Genomic DNA, 16,829 nt, shown 5'->3' with positions numbered 1-16,829 from the left:
CGGTTCTTCCATAAGGGCCCTCGCCTTCACGTTTTAAGATTTCTACCACCATCCCTTGTTTTGCTCACGTTGTTCCTACGTGGCTAGCAGTCAACTGCACACTGGGTGCAGGTAAAAAACACTGTCCTTTGTGGCTGCAGCTGCTGTAGGCACTTTCACGTCCCAGTACTTGTGGTCCATGACCTCCTCAAAATGAACTTCCCCCTTTGATAGCGGAGGGCATCTGCTGTTTTTATTGTCTCCTGGTATTCCCCCCGCTGTGTCATTTAAAGTTGCACTGTGGGCGCCTGGGTGGCTCAGTTGGTTAAGCGACTGCCTTCAGCTCAGGTCATGATCCTGGAGTCCCGGGATCGAGTCCCACATCGGGCTCCCTGCTCAGCGGGGGTCTGCTTCTCCCTCTGACCCTCTTCCCTCTCGTGCTCTCTGTCTCTCATTCTCTCTCTCTCAAATAAATAAATAAAATCTTTAAAAAATAAATAAATAAATAAATAAATAAAATAAAGTACTGTAAAGTACTACTTTTTTTTTTTTTTTTTTTTCCCTTTTTGAGTCTAGCTCCCTCTTTTCTCAAAGCTGTTCCTCTTAAATTCCCTGAACCGTTGGGAAATCTTGTTCCTGTCCTCTAACCCTCTATGTGAGCTCAGGCGGCATAGCCGGGTTCAGCAGGCGCTGCCTGGGTGCTGGTGGACTGGCTCAGCTCCAGAACCTCCCTGCAAGTGTGCAGCTCTCGTCCTTCCGCGTTAAGCATGGCTGGTAGATGAAGCTGAAGACAGCGTTCAGAAGTTCAAGCTCCTTTGGGCACAGATCCTAATCTCCGTGTGATATTGAGAAATGCCACATATATGGAGAATTTCTATTGCCACAGGGCCCTAGTCTGTCCAGTCTCCAAACTGACACTGCAGATAATTTTCTTTTATTTTCCCAAGACACCTGAACTAAATACTGTATTGATTATCCAAACTGAAATATTCCCTTTGTATAAAGAACTCCATGAACCTCACAAAAAAACAAGTATCATTTTTATGCTGTCAAAATAAACAACTTCTTGCCTCTACTCACCCAAGAACACACACACACAAAAAAATCTGAAGCAACACCTGATAGAACTTTCTGCAATGATGGAAATGGTCTGCATCTGCTCTTCCCACAACAGTAGCCACTACCCATATATGGCTATTAAACACTTAAAATGTGGCTAGTGTGACTGAGGAATTAGCATTATTTATTTTAATTAATTAAAATTAAAATGTAAGCAATGTAACTAGTGGCTTTAAAGAATTGTAAAGGATCTCAGATTTTGCCCTACTTGCAAGCTAACAAATAAGCATGCCACAGTTTCATGGATGCTGGGAGAAGACATGAGTTATCTAAGTATGGACAAAGGGCTACACTACTCACAGAACTAGCAGTAGCAGAAGTATTAACATAGTTCTATCAGCTCTTTGAAGCCCAGCTCCCACAGTATGATGCAAACAGGGTAAGGGATACCTATAGGCTTAATGATCTGCATTACAGAAGGGGAGCCCAGAGTTTAGAATACCCAAATCTCCTACATTAGAGAGTAAGCTTTTCTTAAAAAACCAGGGCATGGCCTGCATCCCAACCTGACAACACTTGGCTGGAACTGAGTATCACTGTTCCCTTTAAACAAAGCCTGGGTTCTCAATGTTCCATACCCCTCATTCCTACTCTCATTTGTTTATTCTTTTATATTATCTACCTGATTTCCATTATAATGCATCATGCTCTGTTCCCCTTGGTCTGGAACATTCCTCAATATCCCCAACTTCTGCAGCTGCTAACTATCACTCATTCTTCAGGTCTTGTTGTATTCATGGGAAGTTTTCCCTGACCACCACCAACCCCAGTTACAATGAGGTGATGCACTGTAGGACACCCACCAACCAAGGCCCCCCACCATCCCATCTTCTGTAGTTCTCTGCAATACCTCTATCATGGCATGAATGACATAAGATTATAATTTTCTGTTTAAGTCTGGATCCCTTCCCAGACTTTTAAGGTCATAAGAGAGTGACTATGACTATTTTGTATGCCAGTGCCTAGGAAAAGGTCCAACACACAGAAGTTCAATAAACACTGTTGATTCAATAAATTAAACAAACATTAGCTGAGGAATGGCTAATTCAAAATATGGGGGGGGGGGTGGTGTATAGTTTTGTTTTGTTTTTTTATTTTTAAAAATTGGACCCTTGAAATGTCATCCCCTGCCCCCAAGAAACTAGAATAACTACTTGAGTAGTTATTCAGGCAATCTGAATTATAGTTCTACTCCGGCCACTAACTAGCTGTCCAACCCTGGGTACAATGAAGGTCTTATTCTCTACACAAGTATAGTAAATTGTAGGAGATAAAGAGGACCAAAACTTCTCCCAGGAGACTTGGGAGCACATGACACCACCAACAAATTTATTCAGAGCCTTTTTTTAAAAGCTATTTTTATATAGTTTTAACAATTAGCTTCTACTGGTTAAAGGAGTTAAAAGGGTGAAAAAGTCCTTACATAAGAAGGTTTCTGGCTTGAGACTGATGACTATTTACCAAACCACACAGTTTCCAGGGCAGTGACAGATCTTTAATCTCAATTCACATGTACAAAAACAAAGGTACTAAGCAAAAAGGTCAAGCGTGAAGTTAACTTCATTTCCCACAGGATGCCCCTCAACGTGGCTTGCCTCACTGACTGAGTTGACTCAAAGCTCTCAGAGCCCAGGACAGGGTACGCAAAGCCTAAGAAATTCTACGTATATCCAGCAGATGGATACATTCTTCCTAGGAGCAGGAAAAGAGTCAGAGATGTCACTGATGTGGCACCAAATACAACCTAGTCTGGTCAGACTTTTCCAGATGGAATTCTTGCCCATCCTTTGTGCCAAGCCAAAATTCTTTAAATGGTTTAAAAAAAAAAAAAAAATACTCTAAGAATCTTGTAACTGTTTCAGTCAAATTTCCAGAGTCAATCAGGCCTATCAGGCTTGAAGTGTTCAAGTTTCAACTTATTAAAAATATTACATTCAATCTCTGTACTTTTTTCTAGGCATTACAATATAATTTCCTTTCTCAAAGAGTTGAGAAAAAAGTGTATATGGGCACCATAAATTGACTTCTTCACTGAAGAAAGCTGAATTAGAATTGAAATTTCTATAGCTTATAACATTTGATTACCAAATCATACATGTATGGATGCTCTTCTGAGTTTACATCCTAAAAAGACTATTTTATTACTAAGAATGCCTCCCATTTGAGGAAGTAGCATTTGGAATTTCATTTTAAAAAACACTTGCTTAGCTAAACTTTTTATTCCAATCTATTAGGTAGATTCACTAAATAATGATCTTCGTGGGCCTTTAATAATGTATTCTTGACATCATTCTACTTGCCATATGTAGTCATTAGAATATATTTGACGTCCGTATAAAAATATGATATAAAAATATTATTCTCTAATTTAGATTGGAAGCCTCTTTAGGACAAGGAATATAGTCTATTTATCTTTGAAAGCACATAGCACAATATATTGTACAATACAGGAACTTATGAAATGTCTATTAAATCAGGAACCATTTAATACCAAGTCTAAAGCTGACCTGCTTAGGCCATTTACTTGCTTTCTTTCATACAGTAATTAGAATGGTGCTAACTAACAATGCTTCTTGCGCCGTGATTTTAAGCTGAAAATTTGCAAACGATAGGGCACATACCGCTTTTCCGAGCTAAATGTCTGAACTTACTTACTATAATGAAGGTCTGTTTCCTGAATTGTTAAAATTAGAAGCAAATTTAAATTTCAGTTAAGATGGAAAAGAGATCATAAAGATTGGCAAACATCAGAAGCACACACAATTGTTATTTACCCAAAGAACGGGGCCAATAACGATCTTTTACTACCTGAATTCCTATGACCACAGAAATACGTAAGATCCATAGCTTGCTTGATACTGTGGGCTCGATGGGGAAGAAACGACTTCAGCTCTGAACACCAATGACCAGATCCGGAAACACGAGCCTTTTATCCCAACAAAGCCACAAGCCAAATCACCTAGAGACGTAATTACATCTCGGCCGAAGAACCTGAACTCAGCCGGCTAGAACACAGGACCTGCCATCAGGCAGCTTCCCGAGACGGGAGACGTGGCTCAAAGTCGAATGACACCCCTAAGTCATCCCACTGGATCTTCACAACGACCCTCCGCAGTGGGCAGAGCGGACGCACCTTTTGCAGACGCGAATACAGTGTCCAAAGGGTCGGGTCCCGAGGCCACACAAGTAGCAAGGTGACTGAAACCAGACTTAAATTCCGATTTAACTCCAAGTGGTGGATATTCTCCATCGCGCCTCTCAGATCACCCTTCGAGGGCGTATTACACAGTCTGGCTGGCAAAACGGCAGGAAGGAGAGCAGAGCTGGGCAAGGACCGGAGAGAAGAGAGGGCATTTCCACCGCCTTCCCGCCGATACTCGAGCACCCCGGGTCGCTCCCCAGCGCCAGCCCCTCTCCCTGTGCGGCGGCCCCAGCTTCCCCCGCCCCCGAAACTAGTCCTCAGAGGCAAGCTGGGAACCAGGGAGGCTTTCTCACCGCTACCGAGAGTTCCCCAAGTTGGAGGCAGAAAGAGCGAACGAGCAAAGGTGCCGATAGGGTGAGGGCGCAAGAAGTGCGAAGGTGAGAGAGACAGGAGGGGGCTGAGCCCTCACGAAGCGGCCGAGGTCGTGGTGGCGGTGCGGGGCGGTCAGAGAGAGCGCAGGGGAGGGCGAGGAAGGCTCAGTGCCGGGGACCCTCCCCGGCCGAGGCGCCGGATTCCCGAGACTCGCAGCCCGGGAGGAAATCAGCAACCGCCTCGGGCGCCGGGCAGCCGAGGGAGCCGAGGCAGCAGTATCGCCCCCCCCGCCCAGCATCTTCCCAACTTCCCGAGCCCCCTCCGCGCTCCCACCCGCAGCTTTGCCCTGTCCGCCCAGCCGCGCTGGCGGCGGCGGCGGCGGCGGCGGCACCAACCTGCGCGGCGGCGGCCACAGTCCGGGACGGAAGCCGGCGCTTGCCGGCGGCGAAGCCCCGAGCGCGGCGGGCGGAGTTAGTTGAGAGGCTCCGGCTCCCTGGGCGGGGACACGCTAAGCACGCGGCTGCCGCGACGGCCGCGGCGGCGGGGCGCCTTCCTCCAGCCCGGTCTGCCGCTCGCCCTCCTCTCCCGGGGCGGCGAGCAGTCGGGCCCTCCCCCGGGGCGGCTCCGCCGTTCCCGGCCGCCCCCGGGCCCGCCTCGCGCTCGCCGCCTGCGCTCCGCCTCTGCCCCCTCGGGCGCGGGGGCCGCGGGGGTTGGGCACGAGGTACCCGCAGAGCCACCGCCTGGTCGCGCGCAGCTTCCCGGGGTTTCCCTGCTGGGATCGCGTGTTCTGGGTGTTTGGACTCACGTGCGGGCAGGAGGTGGCCGAGAGCTGGAACTCGCTCGTGAGCCCGGGCCGGGGGGTGAAGGCCGGGCCTGAAAGTCTCCTTTTGCTCCGCCCGAGTCCCGTATCCCTAAAAGCGGCCCTGCTAGGTGGCCACGCCGGCCGCCGGGAAAGAGGCCGAGGAAAATGTCCGACTCTCCCTCCGCCCAGCGCGGGGCTGGGAGGACATTTCCCGAGAGAACCTAGGACCCCACCCCCCTGCTCCGGCCCGGGGTTGGGAACTCCCGCAAAGAGAGTGTACGCAACTGGTAGACCGGGCACCGGGGTTGAACCTGTGGAGAAGGGGCAGTTTCTATTCACACACACACCGAAGCCGGGTTACTGCGTGCAGGCTCCCTCGCTCAGGTCTTCGCGGTGCTTTCCTGTCCGCACTCCAGGCCTGGGGGGACCCCCTTTCCTAGCCTAGCTTCTCACCTCTGTCTGCGCATCCTCCACCCCGCCCAAAGCTTTTTAAGTCCGCAGCGCGCACCCTCTGACTACTTCGCCCCTAAAATGCCTGCATGGAACTCAGGAGCCCACTCCCTCCGTGCCTCGCCTCAAAGCAGGAGAAAACAGGGTGCCGGGGATCTGGGAAGTTTCAGCTGGAAGGTTCTATACCCATGAGGCTACATGCGTCGTGTTACTGATCCCATACACAAATTGATACGCGTTTAATTCCAGGGCAGTGTTTGCCACTTTCTGTACCCTACTGAGGTGACTTGGGTGTGTTCACCGAGTTTTTTCTCTCCCCAGCGCCAGCCACTTCTCTTCTCCCTAAATCCCACCCTCCCTTCCCCCGACCTCTCCCATCCCAGCTAACAGTACGGATCCCCAGCTCAGGGTTCTGGTTTCTTCAAATAGCTGAAGGTCCTGGGGTCTTCAGGGTGAAGGGTTAGGGAGCGAAGAGCAAGTTGGGAGGAGAAACGATGAAGAAAATGAAAAAGAAGAAGCCAGTGTACTGAGGGCAAGGAGGGACAGGGCAACCCGAATGAATATGCTGGAGAAATGATGTCATGAAAGAGAGGCAAAGCCCTCCAACGAGAGGGGAACTCCCAGAAAGAAAAATCCGTTTCTCCACTGGGAAACCACCAATGCTTGCAGTGGATAGATTGGAAAATTTGGACCACCTCCCACCAGGATTCCCAGAGAGCAGTGGAGAGTCACCGATAAACTTCAGGACCTAGAGCATGCCTTCACCGGTCCCACTTCCCAACCTGAATTCCTGGGAAGGCTGATGACCCCAAGCTCTTGGCCAGTGATGAGAAATTCATCCTGGAAAGTGATGGTCATTGAGGAGATGCAAGAAAGTAGAGTGGGGTCAGTTTACAGCTGGCCTGGCTGTTCTTTTGCTTTAGGCATCCTCTCTAACTCACCCCACCCTCCTGGCCTGGGCTATTAAGTAAAGCAAACTTGCACTTGGGACACTCCCTTAAATTAAGAAGTCACTTCTGATGAGAGAAGAAGGAAGTGGGGAGGGACACAAGTCCTAAGACTGTGGTTATTTTTAAGTTCAGTTTGGTGTATTTTTATGTCAAGATAATTTTCCTGCTCAGTGAGTGGCCACATTTTTACCAGAAAATGTGGGAGAATTGCTGGGACCACACTTTCAATATTATCAGACAGCAAACTTCTCTCACACCCTCGAGGTCCTGGTGGGCACAGCCACTAGGCTTCAGCTGCACTGACATAGAACCAGTCTGCCTGAGGAACCCCCACCAACCCCAGAAGTCAGACATAACAGCCTTAGGGCATTCTAGTCTGTGTGCAGTCCAGCCACCCAGCACACACAAGTTTAGCATGTGCTTATGGAGGGGAGCCAACCACCCACACTTAGTAGGTGAGAAGACTTTTCCTAACCTCAGGGCTTCACCTCACCTGAGGGTGGCTCCACACTCTAGAAGTGTCATTACAGAAGCAGTCCCCAGTGCCCCACTTTTACCTTTGGAGAGGCTACCTCAAATTTAATTATAAAATCTCCTTCCTTCCCTTATTTCTTCTATCGCACAAAAGGTTAAGACATAGAAAAGTTCAAGCAGCTAGAAGACACCTCCCCTAATAAGAAGTTTCTCCTTGTCCACTCATTAAAAGAAAAATCATCTGTGACAATGGAACCTTATTGAACTTAAATCCTTTCTGAAAATGGTAATCCTTCTGTGTGTATGGTATTTTAATTTTTTTTTTATTTTTATTTATTTATTTATTTATTTTGACAGAGAGAGAGAGAGAGACAGCGAGAGAGGGAACACAAGCAGGGGGAATGGGAGAGGGAGAAGCAGGTTTCCTGCCGAGCAGGGAGCCTGATGTGGGGCTTGATCCCAGGACCTTGGGATCATGACTTGAGCCGAAGGCAGACGCTTAATGACTGAGCCATCCAGGCACCCCAGTTATTTTAATTTTAAATAAATGGTACAATCTCATGGCAAAAAGTGTCCACACAACTGGTGGGGATAAAAGGTCCAGTTTTTTCCTGGGAAAAGTTCTTGTAGCTAAAGAGAATGGGAGAGCTTATTTACAGGAAGCAGAATTGGTCTCAGGCAGTATTACAAAATAGATGGAGATGGATAGTCCTCCATAAACCTCCCCCATTTTCAATTTGCCTTCCCAGCAGCCTCATCTGCCTGATATTGCCAAGTTTCCAAGCCAATTCACCTCACACAAAAGTGTTAGGGACTTCAGATACTGTTACCCACTAGTGTTTGTCTTGGAAAAGAGTGACATTTTGAGCAGAAGTGACAGAGTAAAGGGAGATCCATGGAGAATCTTTCCTGTACTCCTTATTTTAGACCTTTCTGTTAGGTGTTTCATTGTAAAGATCGGTCCAATGGACAGAACTTCTCTTGGATGAATGGGGAACGTGCAGGCCTATGGGCTTCACTGAAAAGAAAGAAAACTATATCCTTCCACATTCTGCAGCACTTCAAGTAAGATCTAAGAGCACACAGCCTTGATAGAGGACAGAAGATTACATTCAATAATAGAATAAGCTTCAAATTGGTTATATCAAATAGTCAAATTTGCTTATGCATATACAGAATGGCAAGAGAAAATACTAATTTCAATTTACAAGTCATCAAAAAGCACCTTGTGGACCACATAATGAATAGAGCCATGTTAAAGTAATATATGTGTGTTCTTTCACAAATAAATTTTCCTCTGAAATACAGACATCTGTCATGGAGCCAATTATTTTGCACAGCATGTGCTATAAAAGCACATAAAAGAAATAATATACTACATTGCTTATTTGAAAGTGATCAGGAATATGCAGCTGCATGCTGGCATGTCTTTAATTTCATGGTGTTAAGAAAAAACTATAGGAGTATGAAATAGCAAACCCTTTCCTACTGGAGTACTAATTCAATTACCTATCATGATATATGAAGGAGCAAAAATTTTCCCCATTAACTGGCAGAAACACTATGGAACTATTTTCTTGTCTTCCTCTACTAACCCTTGTAGAGAGAATGTGAACACGAAGTTTCCTTTGAAAACAAAGGGATCACAACACTCTGATCAGCTCCAGGGGTGTGCAGAAGAGCAAGGCTGGAAATGGCATTCTAAGGACATAAATTATCACTTAAATGAGGCTAGACTTTTATGAAATTTTTGCATCAAATAGACCTCGAGTTTGAAAAGTGCAATAAGAGATAGGCCAAATCAAACTTCCTTGATGTAATGCAAATGTGAAACCTTTTTCTTTTTCATTTCTCTGGCAAACTCCCATTCTCCCCTCTTTCACTGCATGATGCACACATAAATAAAATACAAAAATATTTTGTAGAAAGCCCTGCCAGGTTAAGTACACAGAGCCTTCTTGAATACCTCCTATTACTTGTGACACTTTAAAATAGATTTTTAAAAAATTCTTAAGAGGAATACCTTAATAGCTTCCCAGAAGTAGAATGTATTATCATTGCAGTACAAAGGGCATCATTCATTTCTAATCCTTGGCTCCACAGGTGTTCCCTGCCCAGACTGTGGTTGGCACTTAGAGGGCCTAATTATGATTCATATATCCCACATTCCCCAGGAACTGGTCCCTCTAATTTCATACAATTCCTTTATTCGGAGGAGAAAAATACATTTCAGTCGTACTGGCTAGACACAGTGATTCTCAATCCTGACTGCACGTTAAAATTACCTGGGGAGCTTTAAAAATCCTGATGCCTCAGGGCACCTGGGTGGCTCAGTCGGTTAAGCCTCTGCCTTTGGCTCAGGTCATGATCCCTTGGTTGTTGGATCAAGTTCCAGGTCAGGCTCCTTGTTCAGTGGGAATCCTGCTTCTCCCTCTGCCTGCCGTTCCCCCTGCATGTGCACTCGAGCACACTCTCTCTTTCTCTCTCTCTGACAAATTAATTAATTAATTTAAAAAATAAAAATAAAATAAAATAATCAAAATCAAAATCCTGATGCCTCAACCCAGCCTCAGGCCACATAATAGAGACTCTTTGGGGGGGGGGGGGGTGGAGCCTGAGGATAGGCATTCATTTCATTCCCTAAGTGGTTTTTATTTGCAGTCAGGGCTGCCATTGGTAGAGTGTAAACACCTAGCAAATAAAAAGTAAACCATTTTTTTTTATAAACTATTTAATATGAACTGAGCCACCAGTTAAGTGCAGTCCCCCCACCCCTTCTTTGTAATCAAGTAAGTTGTTAATTTGGTTTGACAAGGTAAGTTTTCCTTACCAAATTATGTTCTCTCTTCCAAACTTTCTGGTAAAGATGCCAAGGTCGGCTCACAATGAAAGTCCATGACCTACCCTGGTTTGGGTGAGTTTATTACTGGAATCAAAGCCATAGATCACTGTAGGAAAATAGACTTGGGGGAAATTGAATCTTGTAAGTCTTAAATTCCCACAAGTAATCCCCTTGAGCTATGAAACCATTATCCAATTTAGCTGCTAAAAAACAGATACATCCTATAATTAATTCTTTCTATAAAATCCGAGGTTTAGAAACAAGGACAACCAGGACCATCAATTTTACGTAGATTCAGCACTGAGGAAGAACGAAATATTTGATTCTGAAAAAGGAGTATTAAAATGCTGCCAACAATCTCACGTAAGTAGTTAATATTTTGAATATGCTTACAGAATGAAAATAATTTAAGGGGAAAGAAAATACATGGTAGGTTTTATATACAATATCATATTTAAGCCATAAAAACTTTCTCCATACAATTCAGCATGCTGGGATAAGAGAGAGCAAGGCAGAATAAGGGGATATAGGAAGGAAATCAGTTGATAGGCAATTGATATATTGGGGAAGTTGAATAAACTAATAGTATTTGGACAGTAGAGATTACAAGGTCAAGTCAAATCAAATTAAATACTGCTTTTTTTCACTGCCTTATTTGGAATGGTTACTAGCAGTTTATAAAGGTGGTATGGTAGAGATGAAGGCTAGAATAACCACTGCATCACTAGTAGTCTCTGGAAATCAATGATTCCCACACTGCGCCACGAGCTTAGATTTTTTAAAATAAGAAATTCAGTTAATTCCTCACCAGATGGACTAATTCAATTTCCTAATAAAAAGTGGGAGTCCCATATATTTTTCAAGTAGAAGGTATACAGAGGGTTATTAGTACATGTAAGTGGAGTCAGAAGGACTGAGAGTTTCTTTGAAAATATTTGAGTATATGATCTCAATTTCATTGAACTAAAAAAAAAAGATGCATTATACTTTTCTGGACTTTTCAAAATAAGCATGTAATGTTAGAAAAAGATCAATGTTATTTTCAAAAGGCATAATCTGCTTCCTTTGTTATAGCATTCTGTTTCTTTTCAGTGACTTGAAAACTGAAAATTAAGTATATTTGCTACATGAATGGTTTTCTTTCTCATATTTGTATTTTCCTTTCATTTTATACCTGTAGATTTGCATCTCTATTTTAGGTTCTTAGTGAGATGGCACTGGAGATTTGGTTTCAATAAGAAAAGTCCCTCGATATGTAAAGAATGACATAGATTTTCCAGTCCTATTTAGCAGCAAGAAAACCACATAAGGGTGTTAAATTTTTTTGTTTTTATCATGAACGGAAAAAAAAAAAAACAAAAACAAAACCTTTAAAAGCACACAGGAAGTCAGAATACCTGATTCTCATTATTGGGCACTTAATTGCTGCTGTGTTCTGTGACATACACATCACTTCTCCTCTCTGGGTCTTTTTCCCCCCCGTACACAGTGAAGGGTTGGCCCAGACTGCAAGTTTCCCTCAAAAAAACATGAGATTATTCCATGAAGAAAAGAAAGCATAAAAATTCATTCAAGGAAGTGCTTTGGGATTAGACCCCTTTGCTTCTGAAATATTGATGGCTACAAAACACAAGTAGTTTAAAATGCCAGCATTTTCTTGAGGCTGAGGCAGCCAAATACTCTGCTGTTGCCCTTTGTGGAAGGTTTTTCTGTTGGAAGGAGGCATCCGTGGGTATTTTACTCTGCTGGGATCAAGGCCTGAACCTCCTCAGGAAAGGAACCTCCTCCTCAGACATTGAATGCCTGAATACCTGAAGCAGGTAGGCAGGGATTGGTCAAAGGGTACTCTGGTCAGTGGCAGCCACTTTGGTCCCAGAAGCAGAGCAACCAAAGGGAGATGTTAGGTAGGGGGATGGTCATGTAGGGGTACAAGTAATGGATCCAGTTATGAGTTTCCCTGTCTAGTGTACCCATTTTCTCATCTCCATGTCCTAACTTTGCTGAGTTTTGGAGAATGAAGGGAAAGATAGGGGTTAATGCTTAGGAAAGAGCTATGCATCTGTAACAGCTGCAGGAACAGGGAAATGACCCTGGTGTGACCTGCAAAGCAACCCAGGGTAACAGTGCAGAGGGAGGGGCAGGAAGGACTCTGAGGACTGACTATGGAATACTGAATGACCCTTAAATTATCTGGGAAGGGAAACACAGTAAAAGGCAGCCCTTCCTCTCAGTCCAGCGAGGTGGAGGATTGTCTGTTTGAGTACTAAAGGGAAGGCCTCTGAGGGTGGGATTATTGACAGTGTTTGGGTCACAAGAGATCTCCTATTTGTTGAAGGCTGACTATGTGTCAGGTACTGTTCCCCTCACTTATTACATCTTTCTGTCTTCCCATAAAAAAAAATTAAAAAAATGTACTGAATCAAATGATAGTTCTTATCCTTTCTTACTGTGGCTGCACCATTAATCACCACTCCATGGCTACACATTAATAAGTATGTGGCTTGTGGTTTTCATTTTCTAATTTTTAAAAAACCCATTGTGGTAGGCAGGATAATGGCTTCCAAAGATGTCCACACCCTAAACCCTGGAGGCTGTGAATATGTTACCTTACATGGCAATAGACTTTGAGGAGATTTTCCTGGGGTATCTGGGGCGGCCCGGTCTAATCACCTGAGTCCTTCAAAGTGAATGAGGAAGGCAAGAGAGTTGGACAGAGAGATTCCATGATGGAAGAAGAGGCCGGGGAGATAAGCCATGACAAAGACTTAACCGACATTTCTGACTTGGAAGATAAAGAGGGCTATAAGCCAGAGAATGCACATGGATTTAGAAGCTGAGAATGAGCCCTGGCCAACAGCCTACAACCCCAGTCCTACAACCCCAAGAAACTGAAGTCTGTCAATAACCTGGATGAGCAAGAATATGGATACTCCCCTAAGCCTTCAAAAAGGAACTCAGCCTTGCCACACTTTGATTTTGGCTTAATGAGATCTGCTTTGGATTTCTGACCTATAAAACTGTAAGATAAAAAATAATTTTCTCTTGCAAGGTGCTAAGTTTCTGGTAATTTATTACAACAATAATTGAAAAGCAATACATCCACTATATCTTGAATGAAAACTAAGACCCATGCCTCTTTACCTTTGGCTCCCAGTACCTTGTATGGAATTGACATTTAGTTTGAATAAATATTGGATGAAGAAAGTAAGATAAATGGGAAGGAGGGAAAGAAAGAGTATATTAGGTTCCTGGACCCCAAATCCAACTTGTGTATGTGGAGTTTTCCCCATACCAACAAGCAATTCTCAGGAGGTGTCTGAAAATTCAACCCTGTTCAACTCAATTCTGACACTATCTACCTGGAGATAGCATCAGATTCCAAAAACAAAGGGCTCATTCTCACGAGACCATCCTCCACTTCAGATCCCAGTCGCAAGTCCAGATTGTTACCTGTGCTTCTGAACAACTGGCTATAAATCAAGGTTCCAATGACCCCCAACTTAGGTTCACTTAATTTGCAAGAACTCAGGAAACCCAATTACCAGATTACTGATTTATTACAAAGGATATTAAAGAATACAAATCAATAGTCTGATGAAGAGGTATATAGGGTGAATCCCAAACAAAAGAGCTTCTGTCCTTGTCGAGCTTGGGGCCCAGCATGGTAGCACAAGGAAATATTCTGGTTCCCCAAACAGGAAGCTCTCTGAACCCCCTCCTTTTGGGTTTTTATGGAGGCTTCATTACATAAGCATGACTGATTTAACTAAATGGTCATTGGTGATTGATTCGATCTCCACTTCCTCTCCCCTCCCAGAAGTCAAGCAGTGGGACTGAAAGTTCCAACCCTCTAATCATGGTTGGTTCTCCTGGCAACCAGCCCCCATCCTGAGGAGCTTTCCAAAAATCACTGAATTAACATAAATCCAGTTGTGGTGAAAAGGGGCTTGTTATGAGGAACAAGACACCCATTTCACCTTTATAGCCCTGAAGCATTTTCAGGAACTGAGGACAAGAGATCAAATATTATAACAAAAGATGCTTTTGTTGCTGTTATTGCTCAGGAAATTCTGAGGGTTTGGAGAGTTACGAGCCAGGAACTGTGGATGAAGACCACACATACATATATGAGAATATGAGAAATATATTTGGTCATCTGAAAGACAGAAATATATATATATATATTTATGTCTTATTTTAAATCACAATATCACAGAGAGACATAAGTCTTCATTTTTCATAAATATTTTTGGAATATTTTCAATAATTGGAAAAGTGAAAGAGAAATTTTATAACTAGTCAGGGAATCAACAATAGGTATCAACAATTGGTGAGATAGAAGAGGAGCAGAATGGAAGGCCAACTTTTGCTCTTAAAATCTACCTGCCTAGAATCCATCCCTTTCCTCTCTGCTTCCTAAGTACTACCCATTCTTCAAAGCCCACTGATGTCCTCCTTTTCTATGATATCTTTTCTGGCTATTTCCATTTGCATTTCCTGGAGTCGCCTAGTACTAGGAGTATGTTATTCAGTCATTCATTAGAACAAGATTTGGGAGTTCATATTGTATGAATTCATAATGTATGCAAGGGGAAAAGACCAAAGACCTAAGAAAGTTAAGGAGTTCAATTTCAGAACAATATACCCATCAGTGTTTCATCATTCTTCAAGCAGAGGCTGGATGACAATTTGCTTTGGATCCTCAAAGAGGCAATCAAGGGTCCCTTTCTAAGTTGGACCTGATCAACACCACTGTGCCCTTCCAATTATGATTCTTTAGGTCTATAACTTGCCAGGAGAGATCTGGCCAGAGAAACCTCTTCATTCTGATCCCAACCTTCCTTTCCTCCTTTATCTCTCACCAGGAACTGACAGGATCCTTTTCTCTAGTCGCTTTGGTCTTCTTCCCATCTTCAAACTCACTCTTCCTGCCTGTTTCCAAGTCTTTGATCAAGTACCTCCCTCTATGTACTGTACCTCAACACTCTACCCTGCTGAGGTAAATGCTCTTCATCCTTCAAGAACCGTTTAGGAAAACTTTCCAGACCATCTTAATTTACTGTGATCCTCTTCTTTCAAAGAACTTTTGGTGCTCAACATATATTGACTTATATAGTTAGCTATCTTTTTATGTATAAACATTGAAATCAGGAACCGTGACTTAAACTCAGCTGAACACACTGAGAACACTGGTGTTATTCAAATACTAGTTCTTGATTGACAGATGATTGATACTGCTGAAATAACTGATTTGGGTTTCTCTTTTGGTTTTATAGATGGCAGATACATTTTGCATTCAAAGAAGATTATATTTCCTATGCTGTATTCACTCACATCAGCAAGATTTATGCTTGAATTCTTAACTGGAATAGTGTTTCGTGGTGGTTATTTTTGTTGTATTTTTTTTATTCTTTTCCAGTCTACTAGTTAAATACAGAATGAAAATCAGGATTTGGGACACATACAATCCATGGATGTTGCCAGACTTTTATTTGTATCCACAGTAGGAATACTTGGCATCCGGGATATTTCCATATGATATAGATCCCCTATATCTGACCTAACCTTTAAACGTTTTGAACATTTTCTATTGTTATTTTCTTTGTGTTAGACTTAAGAAAGACCTGCTTCTACTGTAAGGTGGTTTGACCTAGGATTATTGAAAAACTGTATCTTAGTTTTCAAATCTTAGTATTTTTTGATGCATAAATTTTCTTCTAAGCCTAGCCTTATTTAAATGCTAATGTCAGTTTTCATTCAGCCAGTGTCTTGTTCTCCTCTGTATATCCTCAGAACTGATCTGAGGGTGGTTATTCCATTCACTTCAAAGGAAACATCATGCTTGGATCCTCTCCACAGGGGTGCTTAGGCTAAGACAAGAAATGATCCCTATAGCTTTTTTCTCCTGCATTTGTGAGGAAAATAAAATAAAAGCAAAGATTTCCCAGTGCATTTAACATTCTAAGTAATTGCATCAGTACCGCATTTGGAGCAATACACTATTGCTAATTCACAATCTTAAAGATCCTTTTTTTTTTTTAAAGATTTTATTTATTTTATTTATTTGACAGAGAGAGATACAGCGAGAGAGGGAACACAAGCAGCGGGAGTGGGAGAGGGAGAAGCAGAGTCCCTGCCGAGCAAGGAGCCCGATGCGGGGCTCGATCCCAGGACCCTGGGACCATGACCTGAGCCGAAGGCAGACGCTTAACGACTGAGCCACCCAGGCGCCCCCTTTTTTTTTTTTTTTTTTAAGATTTTATTTATTTATTTGACAGAGAGAGACAGCGAGAGAGGGACCACAAGCAGGGGGAGTGGGAGAGGGAGTAACAGGCTTCCCGCAGAGCTGGGAGCCCGATGCGGGGCTCGATCCCAGGACCCTGGGATCATGACCCGAGCCGAAGGCAGACGCTTAACGACTGAGCCACCCAGGCGCCCCTTAAAGATCCTTTTTAACACTGGGACATTAAAGGTATGTTGGTATGGTAGGCTATTCTAGTGTACCTATTACTTTCAAACAAACAGTATACTATGTTATTACTCTCATGTGCATGTTAGGAATGATCTCATGCTGTGGAAGATAATTGACTACATGATAGATAGATACAGTTTGCATGCAAAGGATCTTTTAAAGGGAGAATAAAATATCTTACCTTCATGTGGTCATGTTTAGTAGCTAGTTATTAAATGTCCAATAGG

The 16,829-nt window shown here is 43.4% G+C and overlaps 1 protein-coding gene across 18 annotated transcripts in view; it reads right to left on the bottom strand.

Moving 5' to 3' along the window:
* The window catches only part of PAM (peptidylglycine alpha-amidating monooxygenase), a 283,678-nt gene extending 278,452 nt beyond the window's left edge, over positions 1 to 5,226 (bottom strand). For 4 of the 18 annotated variants that reach the window (XM_064596427.1, XM_064596431.1, XM_045899246.3 and 1 more), the window contains exon 1: positions 5,008 to 5,224. The gene's annotated coding sequence lies outside the window, so the exon portion shown is untranslated. Of the gene's footprint in view, positions 1 to 5,007 lie in introns of all 18 variants that reach the window. The other 14 variants (XM_064596425.1, XM_064596426.1, XM_064596429.1 and 11 more) reach the window with 7 other exon arrangements.
* Between the last annotated feature and the right edge of the window lie 11,603 nt (positions 5,227 to 16,829).

Source organism: Mirounga angustirostris, unplaced genomic scaffold (assembly GCF_029215605.1).
Source record: "Mirounga angustirostris isolate CCGP_5_RB_7025 unplaced genomic scaffold, mMirAng1.0.hap1 SCAF_7, whole genome shotgun sequence".
Lineage (NCBI taxonomy): Eukaryota > Metazoa > Chordata > Mammalia > Carnivora > Phocidae > Mirounga > Mirounga angustirostris.
Note: the sequence above shows the minus strand (reverse complement) of the source record. Positions and strands in the feature narration are given on the sequence as shown.